Raw genomic sequence first — 12,318 nt, 5'->3', positions numbered from 1 at the left:
AGGCTTGGGTTTTCAATCCCATGGTTACCAACTTCAAAGCATTCCTGTTCTTCATCATCCTTCTCATCCTCATCCTCATGATGCTGAGCAAAGGTGCCCTGAGCTTGTTGGCCGAGGTTGTGTAGATTACTAGCTACCATTGTGAAGTCTGGATACACAGACAACTCAGGAGCATGAACACTTTGGTCAGTCAGACCATCCAGAGAGCATTTCAATAAACAAATCAGTGGAATGGTAATGCTGAAAACAGCATCCTCACTGCTCACAATGTTGGTACAGTAATCAAAATTCTCCAAGACCTGACAAATGTCTGCAATCCACACCCACTCGGCAGTACTTATGTCTGGCAGCTGCGTCTGACGGGCATGTTCCAGCTGGAATTGGGATACTGCCCTCTGCTGCTTATGGATCCTGGCCAACATATGATCGGTTGAATTCAATCTCATAGGGAGGTCACATATTAGTCTGTGACGAGGCAAGTGTAAGGGGTACTTTGCACACTACGACATCGCAAGCCGATGCTGTGATGCCGAGCGCGATAGTCCCAGCCCCCGTCGCAGCTGCGATATCATTGTTTTTAGCTGCCATAGCGAATATTATCGCTACGGCAGCTTCACATGCACTCACCTGTCGTGCGACGTCACTCTGGCCGGCGAACTGCCTCCTTATTAAGGGGGCGGGTCGTGCGGCGTCACTGCGAAGTCACACGGCAGGCGGCCAATAGGAGCAGAGGGGCGGAGATGAGCGGGATGTAAACATCCTGCCCACCTCCTTCCTTCTGCATAGCCGGCGGGAGCCACGGTGATGCAGGTAGATGTTCCTCGCTCCTGCGACTTCACACACAGCGATGTGTGCTGACGCAGGAGCGAGGAACAACATCGGACCGTCACGTCAGCGTAATTATGGAATTCGCCGATGCTACATCGATGATACGATTACGATGATTTTGCGCTCGTTAATCGTATCATCTAGGATTTACACACTACGATGTCGAGAGCGACGCAGGAAGTGCGCCACTTTCGACATGACCCCACCGACATCGCACCTGCGATGTCGTAGTGTGCAAAGTACCCCTAAGCGTTGCTGCAGCACTGCCAGGTCAGCAAAAGAGGAAGATGACTTGCGGAAATGTGCGCTAATACGTTGTACCTTGATAAGTAGGTCTGGTATCCCAGGATATTTCTTCAGTAACTGCTGAACTAGTAAATTTACAATGTGGGCCATACAAGGAACGTGTACAAGCTTTCCAAGCTTTAAAGCCGCCACCAGATTACGACCACTATCGCACACTACCATCCTTGGATGGAGGTCCAATGGCTCAAGCCACTTATCTGTCTGCTCAGTTATTGCATTCAAAAGGTCAGGTGCCGTGTGAGATTTGTCACCGATACAGATGAGCTTCAGTAGAGCGTGCTGCCGCTTAGCCGAGGCAGTGCTGCAGAGATCCCAGCTGGGGACTGATGTCAACGGTTGGACCCCGGGGATGTTGAGGAGGATGCACAGGAGCCAGATGAAGAGTAGGAGGAGGGAGTTGTTGCTGTGTAGGAGGCTACTGAAACTGTGATTGAAGTGGGCCCCGCTAATCTGGGTATTGGAACTATATGGGATGTTACTGGCCCAGACTCTGTACCAGCCGCCACCAGGTTCACCCAGTGTGCAGTCAGTGAGATGTAGTGTCCCTGTCCACTTCCGCTTGTCCACGTGTCTGTGGTTAAGTGGACCTTCCCTGTTATGGCATTGGTGAGAACCCATTTGATGTTTACAGACACGTGATTGTGGAGAGCGGGGACAGCACAACGAGAAAAATAGTGGCGGCTAGGCACAGAGTACCGATGTTCTAACACCAACAAAAGGTAACAAAAAGCCTCTGTTCCCACAAGCCGATACGGCAACATCTCAAGGGCTTTCAATCGTGCAATGTGTGCAGTTATGGTTTGTGCCCTTGGGTGTGTAACAGAGTATTTTCGTTTCTTTACGAAGGTCTGTGGTAAGGACAACTGAACAGAACACTGGGACATCGAAGCTGATGTTATTGATGATTGAGTTTGGCCAACTTCAGGTTGGGAGAAGGAGGCATCAGCGCCACCTTCTTGCACATCAATTTGGAAAGCAGGAAGCCCAGGGGAAGTGGCAGAGTTTTGAGTCTGGAAATCGTGTTTTTCACCTAGAGCTGTCAACCACCTAGTGGTGTGCTTGGCTAACATATGGTTTCTCATGCTGGAGGTGCTCAAGCTGGAAGTATTTTTGATTCTGCTAAGCTTGGTCTGACAGATTTGACAAATGGCAACCGTTTGGTCCGAAGGGCTCTTGGAAAAAAACTCCCACACAATCGCACCACGGACCCTTGGACTCTGAGATGGCTGAGGCGGTGCACGGACCCTTGGACTCTGAGATGCCACAGGTGTCATCTGCAAAGTTGATTGACCTCTGGTAGTGGTCGAAACCTTATGTCTTATAGCCTTATTGCGGACTATGGGCACATGCTCCTCTGCACTGCTGCTCTCGCAATCCATGCCACCCGTCCATGTTGGATCAGTTACCTCATCATCGACCAGGTCATCTTCAAATTCCTGAAGGTAAACATCTTCGGTAATGGAGGTTTGAGGATTACCTGAGGGCAACTGTGTCTCATCATCCTCCAACACTTCCACCTGATTACCCAGCATATCACGGACAACAGCATGGCTTTCTTCTGGCCTTGGGTGCTCAAAGATGTGTGCATCACTGCACACCACAGCCTCACCTGCGTTGGTGGTGTTGCGCGGTGAGAGGCATGAAAGATCAAAGGGTCCCGTAAACAGTTCCTCAGAGTAACCTGCTTTGGTGTCATATGTTTCCTGAGAATACTGATGTTGTGAGGAAGGATGACCAGGCTGAGGATTCGATGGGCCAGCCTCTGAGCTACTCAAGTCTGTCTGTGTGGACCCTTGGGATTTGCTACTCGGCAAATAACTGGAGGCATTTTCTGCTATCCAACTCGTTACCTGTTCGCACTGTTCAAGGCGCAAGAGTGCTTTCCCATGTGAAGAAAAAAATTAGGATAGGAAGGCAGAGGTAGATAAAGCAGGAACCTTTTTCTTTGGCTCAATCACACTGCTTGGGCGACCACCACTGTCACTACCACCTCGTCCACAGCCCTTAAACTCCTCTTTTTCCCATTTTTTTGGCTTGATTATTTAAGGTGAATACTGTAACGTGACCTTTTCTACAGGCAGTGGAACAACACTTATGTCGGGTTGTTAAACTTGCGTTAATAGTTTCTCACTATAGCTGTTTCTGTAAGTCTAAAAACCGCAAGGTACCTGTATTGGACAAACTACCACTTGGAGTAGTCGACAAAGATGTTGTGAATGTCTTTAAGCCCCAAAAGAAAACAGGGTTTGACAACTTTTCTTTTAGTATTGGGTTTTGGCACTCAGACTGTGTTTTAATAAGAGCAAAGCACTATGTAGGTGCTGTAAGATATGAAGCCCCCCAAAACTATACACGGTTGTTGCTAGGAAGGTACTGGCCTTGTGGCACAATTACTGACCTTGACAGCAAGTATTAATAAAAATTGGCTAATACTGAGACTGTGTGTTAGTTGCAGAAAGCCATTATGTAGGTGCTGTAAGATATGAAGTCCCCAAAGCTATGCAAGGTTGTTGCTAGGAAGGTACTGGCCTTGAGGCACAATTACTGACCCTTAATTAACACCAATACCATAACTAGCATGGAAGGCTATATGCATAAGTAATATCAGCATCGATTAACAACAAGCAAGGCCATATTAAAATTCAAAAGTACTTTATTAATAAATAAAAAATCAATAAACACATGAAAAACCCAAATGGACCACCCCAATTGACGGATGGTATTGATATGGGGAGCCAGCACTCAAAAAGCAGGTATCACAATATATAATAGTATACAATAAATTAGATTAAATTACGTCCAGTTTATGTAGATTATACATAGCAGAGGAAACTGCTGCCTGTTATAAATTTATATATAATTAAAGTTATTATCCATATGTATAGAGAAAAAATGTAGAGTAATACAAAGGCAACTAAATATTACCGACAGACAGCTGATTCAATGCTAAGAGTGGTGCGGCAGCTTCGTCCAGGAGTCCTCTGCTATATATAATCTACATAAACTGGATGTAATTTAATCTAATTTATTGTATACTATTATATATTGTGATATTTGCTTTGTGAGTGCTGGCTCCCCATATCAATACCATCCGTCAATTGGGGTGGTCTTCAGTGAAACATCTTACGCGTTTCAAGCCAGCGTGGCTCTTAATCTTAGACATATGCTGTTTGAATAAGACATAATATGTATAGAAAATACCTGATCACTCCCTTGAACATCATATCCTGTTTGGACACACACAGGTTGTGCTAATCACTCTCTCAGAGTAGCAGCAGCAAAACATTATGACCCATAGGTCTCTGCAAGTCATTTAACCCATCATAAGCCATTAAACATTTGATATGATGTTCAAGGGAGTGATCAGGTATTTCCTATACATATTGTGTCTTATTCAAACAACATATGTCTAAGATTAAGAGCCACACTGGCTTGAAACGCGTAAGAAGTTTTTTATCTGGTTTGGATGTCCATCTAACGTCATGTTAGTTTTATGTTTTTTCTAAAATAAAATTAAATTTTAATCAAACCGTCTCTGGACATGTTGCTGGACAGGAAACCCCTTTCCAAAACCTATTGCTATTGCTAGTGTGGCGCCCCTGATCTGGTCAGGCACCACTGAGTACTGCACCCATACTGGGGGCAGTACAAATCAGGTAATACAGAAGGCTGACCGGGGTGTGGATACGCAGGCACAGAGTAACCAGGTCTCCCACATTGACCTTTGAAGGGACCCCTGGGGAATCCAGGAGGGGGCGTGGCCTCCATCTCCACTCAAGGGGTGTGGTAGAGAGTCTGGTTGCTAAGTTGCGGAGGCAGGCACAGAGGGGAGGGAATAGTGAGCCAATCAGTCAGTGAAGCTCAGGGAGAGCTTCACTGTCACTAGTCAGACACCGCAGGTGCAGTGGTTGCTGGCGGGGGAGAATGGTCACCTGGTAGTGCCGCCCGAAATCCACCTAAGACCGGAGTGAAGAGAGGTGGCTGAGTACGGGAACTTCCAGGCGAGGACCAGGCCCGCACGGGGTTACAGATCCCCAGAGCAGGGGCCCATTCAGTTGGCCTGCTCAACCTGCAGGTGGGGGTACTTCATACCCTCCACCAAAACACGACAGAGTCCACAGCCACGTAGCAACGAGAGGGCCCATAGATCACAAGAGGCAAGCAGCCGGAGTGACCTGGTCCAGGCTAAAAGCAAACGGGCCGAAAAAGGGGAGAACAGGCGGAAGCAACTTCCCTGGGTGACCCCATAGGACTACAAGTCTGGGTCACCACAAAAACACGAGGGCTAGGAAGGCGAGTCAGCAGCCACCCCCTAAGTCAGCCTGAAGGATCCTGGTTCCCCACTTGGAGCATCACAGCATCGCCCGGGTTACTCACCCCTGCCACCTGAAGTGAGTAAAAACCCTAAAAGACATTCCTGTTGTGCGTGTGAGTTCTTCTGCGATCTGTGGTACTACACTCCCACACTGGGCCTAGGGACCAGCCTCACTCTCGGGAGGCCACTACATCTAACTGCATTCAACATCAGCCCCAGGTGTCCCCTAATCTGCAGTGGCGGTCGCGCTGACCGCAATACCGAGAGTGGCATCACGAATCCTATAGAAGTCAACCTACCTGTGACCAGAAGGACCCAGGACGCGCCATCCCTGAAGACCCTGAGATGACCTGAAGGTAACAGGGCACTGGGCAGCACAACTCTGGAGTCACGAACAGGATAAGGACTAGACCTGTTAAGACAGGTGACCATGTGCCTTGGCAGTCCGCTTAAAAAGTTTGAAGCGCCGTCATATTGCCACCATGAAAAGCGCGCCAAAGAACAACAGAAGCCCGCACCAGAAGAAGTTACCACCCACCAAGAGGTGTGGCTACCCAGAGATCCCCTGCAGCATCTTGACCTCACCAGCGATGGAGGCGGAGTTGTCCAGAGACGGCGGGAAGAAGGCGTCACAAGTCTGCTGCAGGAAGTGGAGCTGAAAGGTTGTGCAGAGAGAGAAGAGAAGATGGCGTCTGAACGCAGAGATCCAAAGCAAGGCTTCGCTGCCTGGTGGGACTGGGAGCTTGCCCAGTTCTGCGACCGGCTGGAGACCAGGATCGTGCAGCAGATCAGAGAGGGACGCACCGACCTCCGGGAGATGGCTACAGCGGTTCTGGCCTATGAGAGGTGGACCGAGCGACAAGTGCCACACCGGGCGGCGACCACCCAGACTCCGATGATGCTACCCATGGGTGAGTGTGGTGTTGCCCCTGCCCATTCGAGTGTACCGACCTCGCCGGCACTGCCGCACCCTGAGGTCACTGCGATGCCTGTGGCGTACCCCGTCGCCACGCCCGTGAAGATCCCTGCTGCGATCCCATAGGCGACGCCCGCTACGACCCACGCTGCGAACCCGCGGTCCCTGCAGAGACGCTTGGTGCAATGACGCCCAGCCCGGCCCGCCAAGACCAGGCCGCAGCAGCAAAGCCTAGCCCGGCCCGCCAAGACCAGGCCGCAGCAGTGACGCCCAGCCCTGCCCGCCAAGACCAGGCTGCAGCAGCAACGCTCAGCCCAGCCTGCCAAGACCAGGCCGTAGCAGCGATGCCCATCCCGGCCCGCCAAGACCAGGCCGCAGCAGCGATGCCCAGCCCAGCCCACCAAGACCAGGCCGCAGCAGCGACGCCCAGCCCACCAAAACCAAGCCGCAGCAGCGACGCCCAGCCCGGCCCGCCAAGACCAGGCCGCAAGGCTATATACCCCAGCCTGCAAGGCATCAACAGCCACCACACCTCAGCCACCACTCAGGGAATCAGGTTCTACATCCCCGCCGGGAGAAGACCCAGTTTTCCTGAAGCTGAAAGAGGAGCTGAGTGCCCGTTACCCCAAGGAGCTGGTGGATCGGTACGTCGTCCCCAGACAGTTACCAGGACACGGAATGATCCCAGCAGCTGCCATGGCTAAGATGAGCCCACCACCCTGGCCCTCCGATGAACGTCCGTCCCCAGCGCTGCTGCCGGAGGAGTACTCAAGAGCACTTAGTGGGAGGAGAGGCCTGGAGGCTGAAGAGTCGATCCCGGAACCGTCAGAGGAGGACGCAGCACCATGCGGAGTTGAGGGGGTCCAGAGCCCGAGATGCTACCTTACTCTCACTGGGATGAAGAGAGTCCGACACCCTCTGCTGATGAAGAGCTGTCCGTCTTGATCCCGAGCGTGTACGTTACCTGGGATCCCACAGGCACTGAGGCAGTAGTCAAAAATAATCCGGCCAGCAGAGCACGGCGCCGCATCAGAACAAAACTACCCCATGCGCAGCAGCCCCAGAACAGAAGGAAGAAGTGACGGCCCGGGATTTGGAAGAGAAACGGTCTCTGAGAAAAGCCCGCCACCAGGTGAGAGGTCCTAATTACCGCGGAGTAGTAGAGGAATTTAGCCTCAAGTCTGGATACGGCTTTATCGTAGCACCCGGTGTGAAGAAGGTATATTCGTAAGCAAGAGCTGTTCGTTCACATTTACCTAGAGGACACCCTGGAAGAGATCTGCATATGGGAGACCTGGTGGAATTCACCAAGCATCAAGGAGAACGTGGATGGTACGCATTAGATGTAACGCCATGTCCCTGGAATCCGTATTGTAGTCCAACAGTCTCTACCCGACCCCCAAAGCAAACAGAAACAGATAAAGAAGACAAAGACAAAGAACAAGATGAAGATATGACTACAGATGACGACAAAGACACAGAAACTGTCTAGTGCCAACACCCTACAGGCCAAAGCCCTGGTAAAGAGTCCATGTAAAGAGAAGTAAAGCAAGAAGTTGAAGTTCCAGTTTGGAACGTTGAAGAAGTTTAAGAAATGTGCCCACATAGACTAATGTGAGAACCCTGTTAATAAAAATGTTTTTTGCACCCGGTTTTGTGCACTTTAATAGGACCATAGGCTATGAACTGGCTATAGCCACAAACTCTCGCAGTGTTTATAGTTACCCCAGAGGTACAACCACCTGGCCATGCCCGTTTAGGGGCCTGGCTTGTCTGTGACCAGAGAGCACGCCTGTTTATGGGGCCTGGCTCTCCACCACAAAGAGGGTACCCTGTCTGTATCGACTGTGGATTCCAGCTCTATTTTCCTGCCAGAAGAGGCCGAAGGCGTGGCACCACAAGAGAGGGTTACCCGGTAACATCACCGACTGAGAAAGCCTCCTCTACATTCCTGCCAGAAGAGACCGAAGACGCGGCTCGACGGGAAGGGGTTTGCTTTCAACCATCAGCCCCAGGAGAGGAAGATTGGAGGAAAGGTCTGGGGAAGCAGATGGCCCAGACCTGGTTGCTAAAAGGACCGGTGACCTGCCTCCTGAGAGGGTCTTGGGTGGGTAATGGACTTGTGGGTGGAGGGTGGTGATGTATGGTACCTTGTGGTTTTACAGTGTTTTTATGATGCTTTTATAATGTTTTACAGTTTTATGCATTTTAAAATGTTTGTCTTGCAGCCCGGGGACGTGCTGTTGATAACTAAGGGGGAATTTGGCGCCCCTGACCTGGTCAGGCACCACTGAGTGCTGCACCCATGCTGGGGGCAGTACAAAACAGGTAATACAGAAGGCTGACCGGGGTGTGAACACGAAGGCTCATAGTAACCAGGTCTCCCACATTGACCTTTGAAGGGACCCCTGGGGAATCCAGGAGGGGGCGTGGCCTCCATCTCCACTCAAGGGGTGTGGTAGAGAGTCTGGTTGCTAAGTTGCGGAGGCAGGCACAGAGGGGAGGGAGTAGTGAGCCAGTCAGTCAGTGAAGCTCAGGGAGAGCAGAAGCAAGGAGGAAACCTGGAGGCTGTCACTAGTCAGACACTGCAGGTGCAGTGGTTGCTGGCTGTGGAGAACGGTCACCTGGTAGTGCCACCCGAAATCCACCTAAGACCAGAGTGCAGAGAGGTGGCTGAGTATGGGGACTGCCAGGCGAGGACCAGGCCCGCACGGGGTTACAGGTTCCTAGAGCAGGGGCCCATTCAGTTGGCCTGCTCAACCTGAAGGTGGGGGTACTTCATACCCTCCACCAAAACACCACAGAGTCCGCAGCCATGTAGCAACGAGAGGGCCCATAGATCACAAAAGGCAAGCAGCAGCAGTGACCTGGTCCAGGCTACAAGCAAACGGGCCGAAAAAGGGGAGAACAGGTGGAAGCAACTTCCCTGGGTGACCCTGTAGGACTACAAGTGTGGGTCACCACAAAAACACGAGGGCTAGGAAGGCGAGTCAGCAGCCACCCCCTAAGTCAGCCTGAAGGAGCTTGGTATCCCACTTGGAGCATCACAGCATCGCCCGGGTTACTCACCCCTGCCACCTGAAGTGAGTAAAAACCCTGAAAGACATTCCTGCTGTGCGTGTGAGTTCTTCTGCGACCTGTGGTACTACACTCCCACACTGGGCCCTGGGGCCAGCCTCACTCTCGGGAGGCCACTACATCTAACTGCATTCAACATCAGCCCCAGACATCCCTTAATCTGCAGTGGGGTCGCCCTGACCGCAATACCGAGAGTGGCATCCCGAATCCTATAGAAGTCAACCTACCTGTGACCAGAAGGACCTAGGATGCGCCGTCCCTGAAGACCCTGAGATGACCTGATGGTAACGGGGCACTGGGCGGCACACTAGTATAACAGACACAAGGGATGTAGTAGTGCTGAGATTGTTGATTATTAGTAGCAGATGTCAAGACAGCTTTAATTCTCTCCCTGCTTGTGAATAAGCTGTCCCTAGCTGTCCCTACATCACACACTGCAGAAACAGACTGTATGCAGCACTAAAGGGTACTTTACACACAACGATATCACTAACGATATATCGTTGGGGTCACGGTGTTCGTTATGCACATCCGGCGCCGTTAGCGATATCGTTGTGTGTGACTAAAAGGAGCGACGATCAACGATCGCAAAAACGTCAAAAATCGTTGATCGTTGACACGTCGCTCCTTATCATAATATCGTTGGTGGTGCATGCTGCTGGTTGTTTGTCGTTCCTGCGGCATCACACATCGCTATGTGTGACACCGCAGGAACGACGAACATCTCCTTACCTGCGTCCACCGGCAATGAGGAAGGAAGTAGGTGGGCGGCATGTTCCAGACGCTCATCTCCGCCCCTCCTCTGCTATTGGGCGGCCGCTTAGTGACGCCGCTGTGACGCCGCACGAACCTCCCACTTAAAGGATAGATTTTTCGGTGTCTCCAGCGACATCGCTAAGCAGGTAAGTGCGTGTGACGCTGCCATAGCGATATTGTTCGCTATGGCAGTGATCACCCCTATGACGAAACAGCGACGCGGGCTAGCTATTGCTAGCGATGTCACAGCGTGTAAAGCACCCTTAAGAAGAGGATTTTTTTTGCAGCAGCAGTTCTATGATTTCCACAGCTGCTAGTGTGCCATCCCTGTGCCAGCAGTCGCCGCTGCTCGGGTCCGGACCTGCTGTGTGTGTCTGTGGCTCGAGGTATCCTCTGGACCAGGGGGTAACGCGGACACGCCGAATAAAAGGGGGGGATATAGATGTACGGGCTAGGCCGTATTAAGTTCGTGACACCACCCACGGTGTGTGGTGAGGTGGGACACCACCGCTGCTGTTATGGAGTGCCCGGGGGAGATGTAGTGGCAGCTGGATGTTAACCCCTCTGTGGGTATGGATGGTTGTCCCGGGACCCAGTGTCTTTGTGCAGGGTATAGCGATGGCAAGGGCCGGCGTGCCCGAGCAAGCAGGGGGATGTTTGGTTACTCACAGTAAATGAATCACACGAGTCTTTTGGTAAACCAAGGCCAGCCGCCGCGGCCGGTTGCATTCAGGTCCCCCACCCGGGCTGGTGGTCACTGTCCTTTTTCCTCGGCACTTGTTTTGTGTATCGTGGACTGCCTGGTCTGGAACTCAGGAGTCCGCTCCCGGCTGGCTGTGGCCTAAGGAGCCGTGCCCGCAGACGCTGGCCCATGGGATCTATGGGCCCTGGCGGTGGCCTTATCCCTATCGGTGGGCTGTTGTCTTCTTTTAGGGACTTTGAGTAAGACAAGACCTATAATCCTGCCCTCAATCGGTTAATTAGCTAGACCGCTGGTTTCGGTCCTGGCTTCAGGGTCAGAGTACCCCCTCTGTGCTACGGTTTCCAGGTCAGTTCTCTGTGTCGATACCGGTGGGCTACAACCCTGTCCTGGTCCACCTCGGATCTGCTGAGCCGTCTTCCCGTCTCTTGCTGACGGAGACCATCATCTGCCACCTAGCCGAAGGCACCTGGGTTCCGACCCTGGCACCGTTCAACTTGAACTTCCTCTACTGGAGCTACACCTAGCTCCAGCCCACACTCCTCTCAGCTTAAACTACAAACTCTATCTGCTTGTTTTTCCGCCCTGGGCTTTCTAGACCCCGGGGTGGGCGTGTCCAACCGCCTGGTCCCGCCCACTGGTGTGCCTATCTTTCCCTAAGGGGGGGTGACTAGGGTTTCAGGTCGGCTATGTGTTACCTAGGTGAGGGAAGGTGTTATGCGGGGGCCTATCTGTGACTACCTGGTTTTGCCAGGGCATCACAGTAGCACAGTGGACACTGTCTTCAGCCCTTAAAAGGACTATTTTGGATTCTGCAGCAGGAACACTATCTCATAGAACGAACTGCATTGCCCCTATACCTGTTTCTATGATTTACACAGTCGCTAACAGGTAATGCTAAATAGCTTCAGCCCTTAGAAGGACTAGTATTAGTTGGCTGCAAAAACGCTGTACCGCCCACAGTACAGTCTCGCTACAGCGGCAGCTCAGGAATGAATGCGTGCACACAAAATGGTGGCTGCCTTATATAGCCCCTATGACACTGTGCGGCCAAGCCAATCACAGTAACACCACAACAAAAATGGCTGCGGCATTACTGTGAGGTCAAGCAACGTCAGATGTGTTCATTGGCTGGAAAAAGGCGCAAGGAAGTCCAGAAATGAAAATGAAAGTACCGAAGCGAATACCATATAAGCCGTCGGATAGCGAATACCTCGGATACCCTATTATCCGTCAGATACCGAATAGTGGTGAATACATTCGCTCATCCCTATTAATAAACTTCTTGAATGTGGTTTTGCGTACTTGAGGGGTGCAATTTTTAGAATGCTCTCACTTTTGGGTATTTTCTATCACCTATGCCTCTCAAAGTCACTTCAAATGGGATGTGGTCCCTAAAAAAATGGTTTTATGAATTTT

Source organism: Anomaloglossus baeobatrachus, chromosome 8, assembly GCF_048569485.1.
Source record: "Anomaloglossus baeobatrachus isolate aAnoBae1 chromosome 8, aAnoBae1.hap1, whole genome shotgun sequence".
Taxonomy (NCBI): domain Eukaryota; kingdom Metazoa; phylum Chordata; class Amphibia; order Anura; family Aromobatidae; genus Anomaloglossus; species Anomaloglossus baeobatrachus.
Note: the sequence above shows the minus strand (reverse complement) of the source record.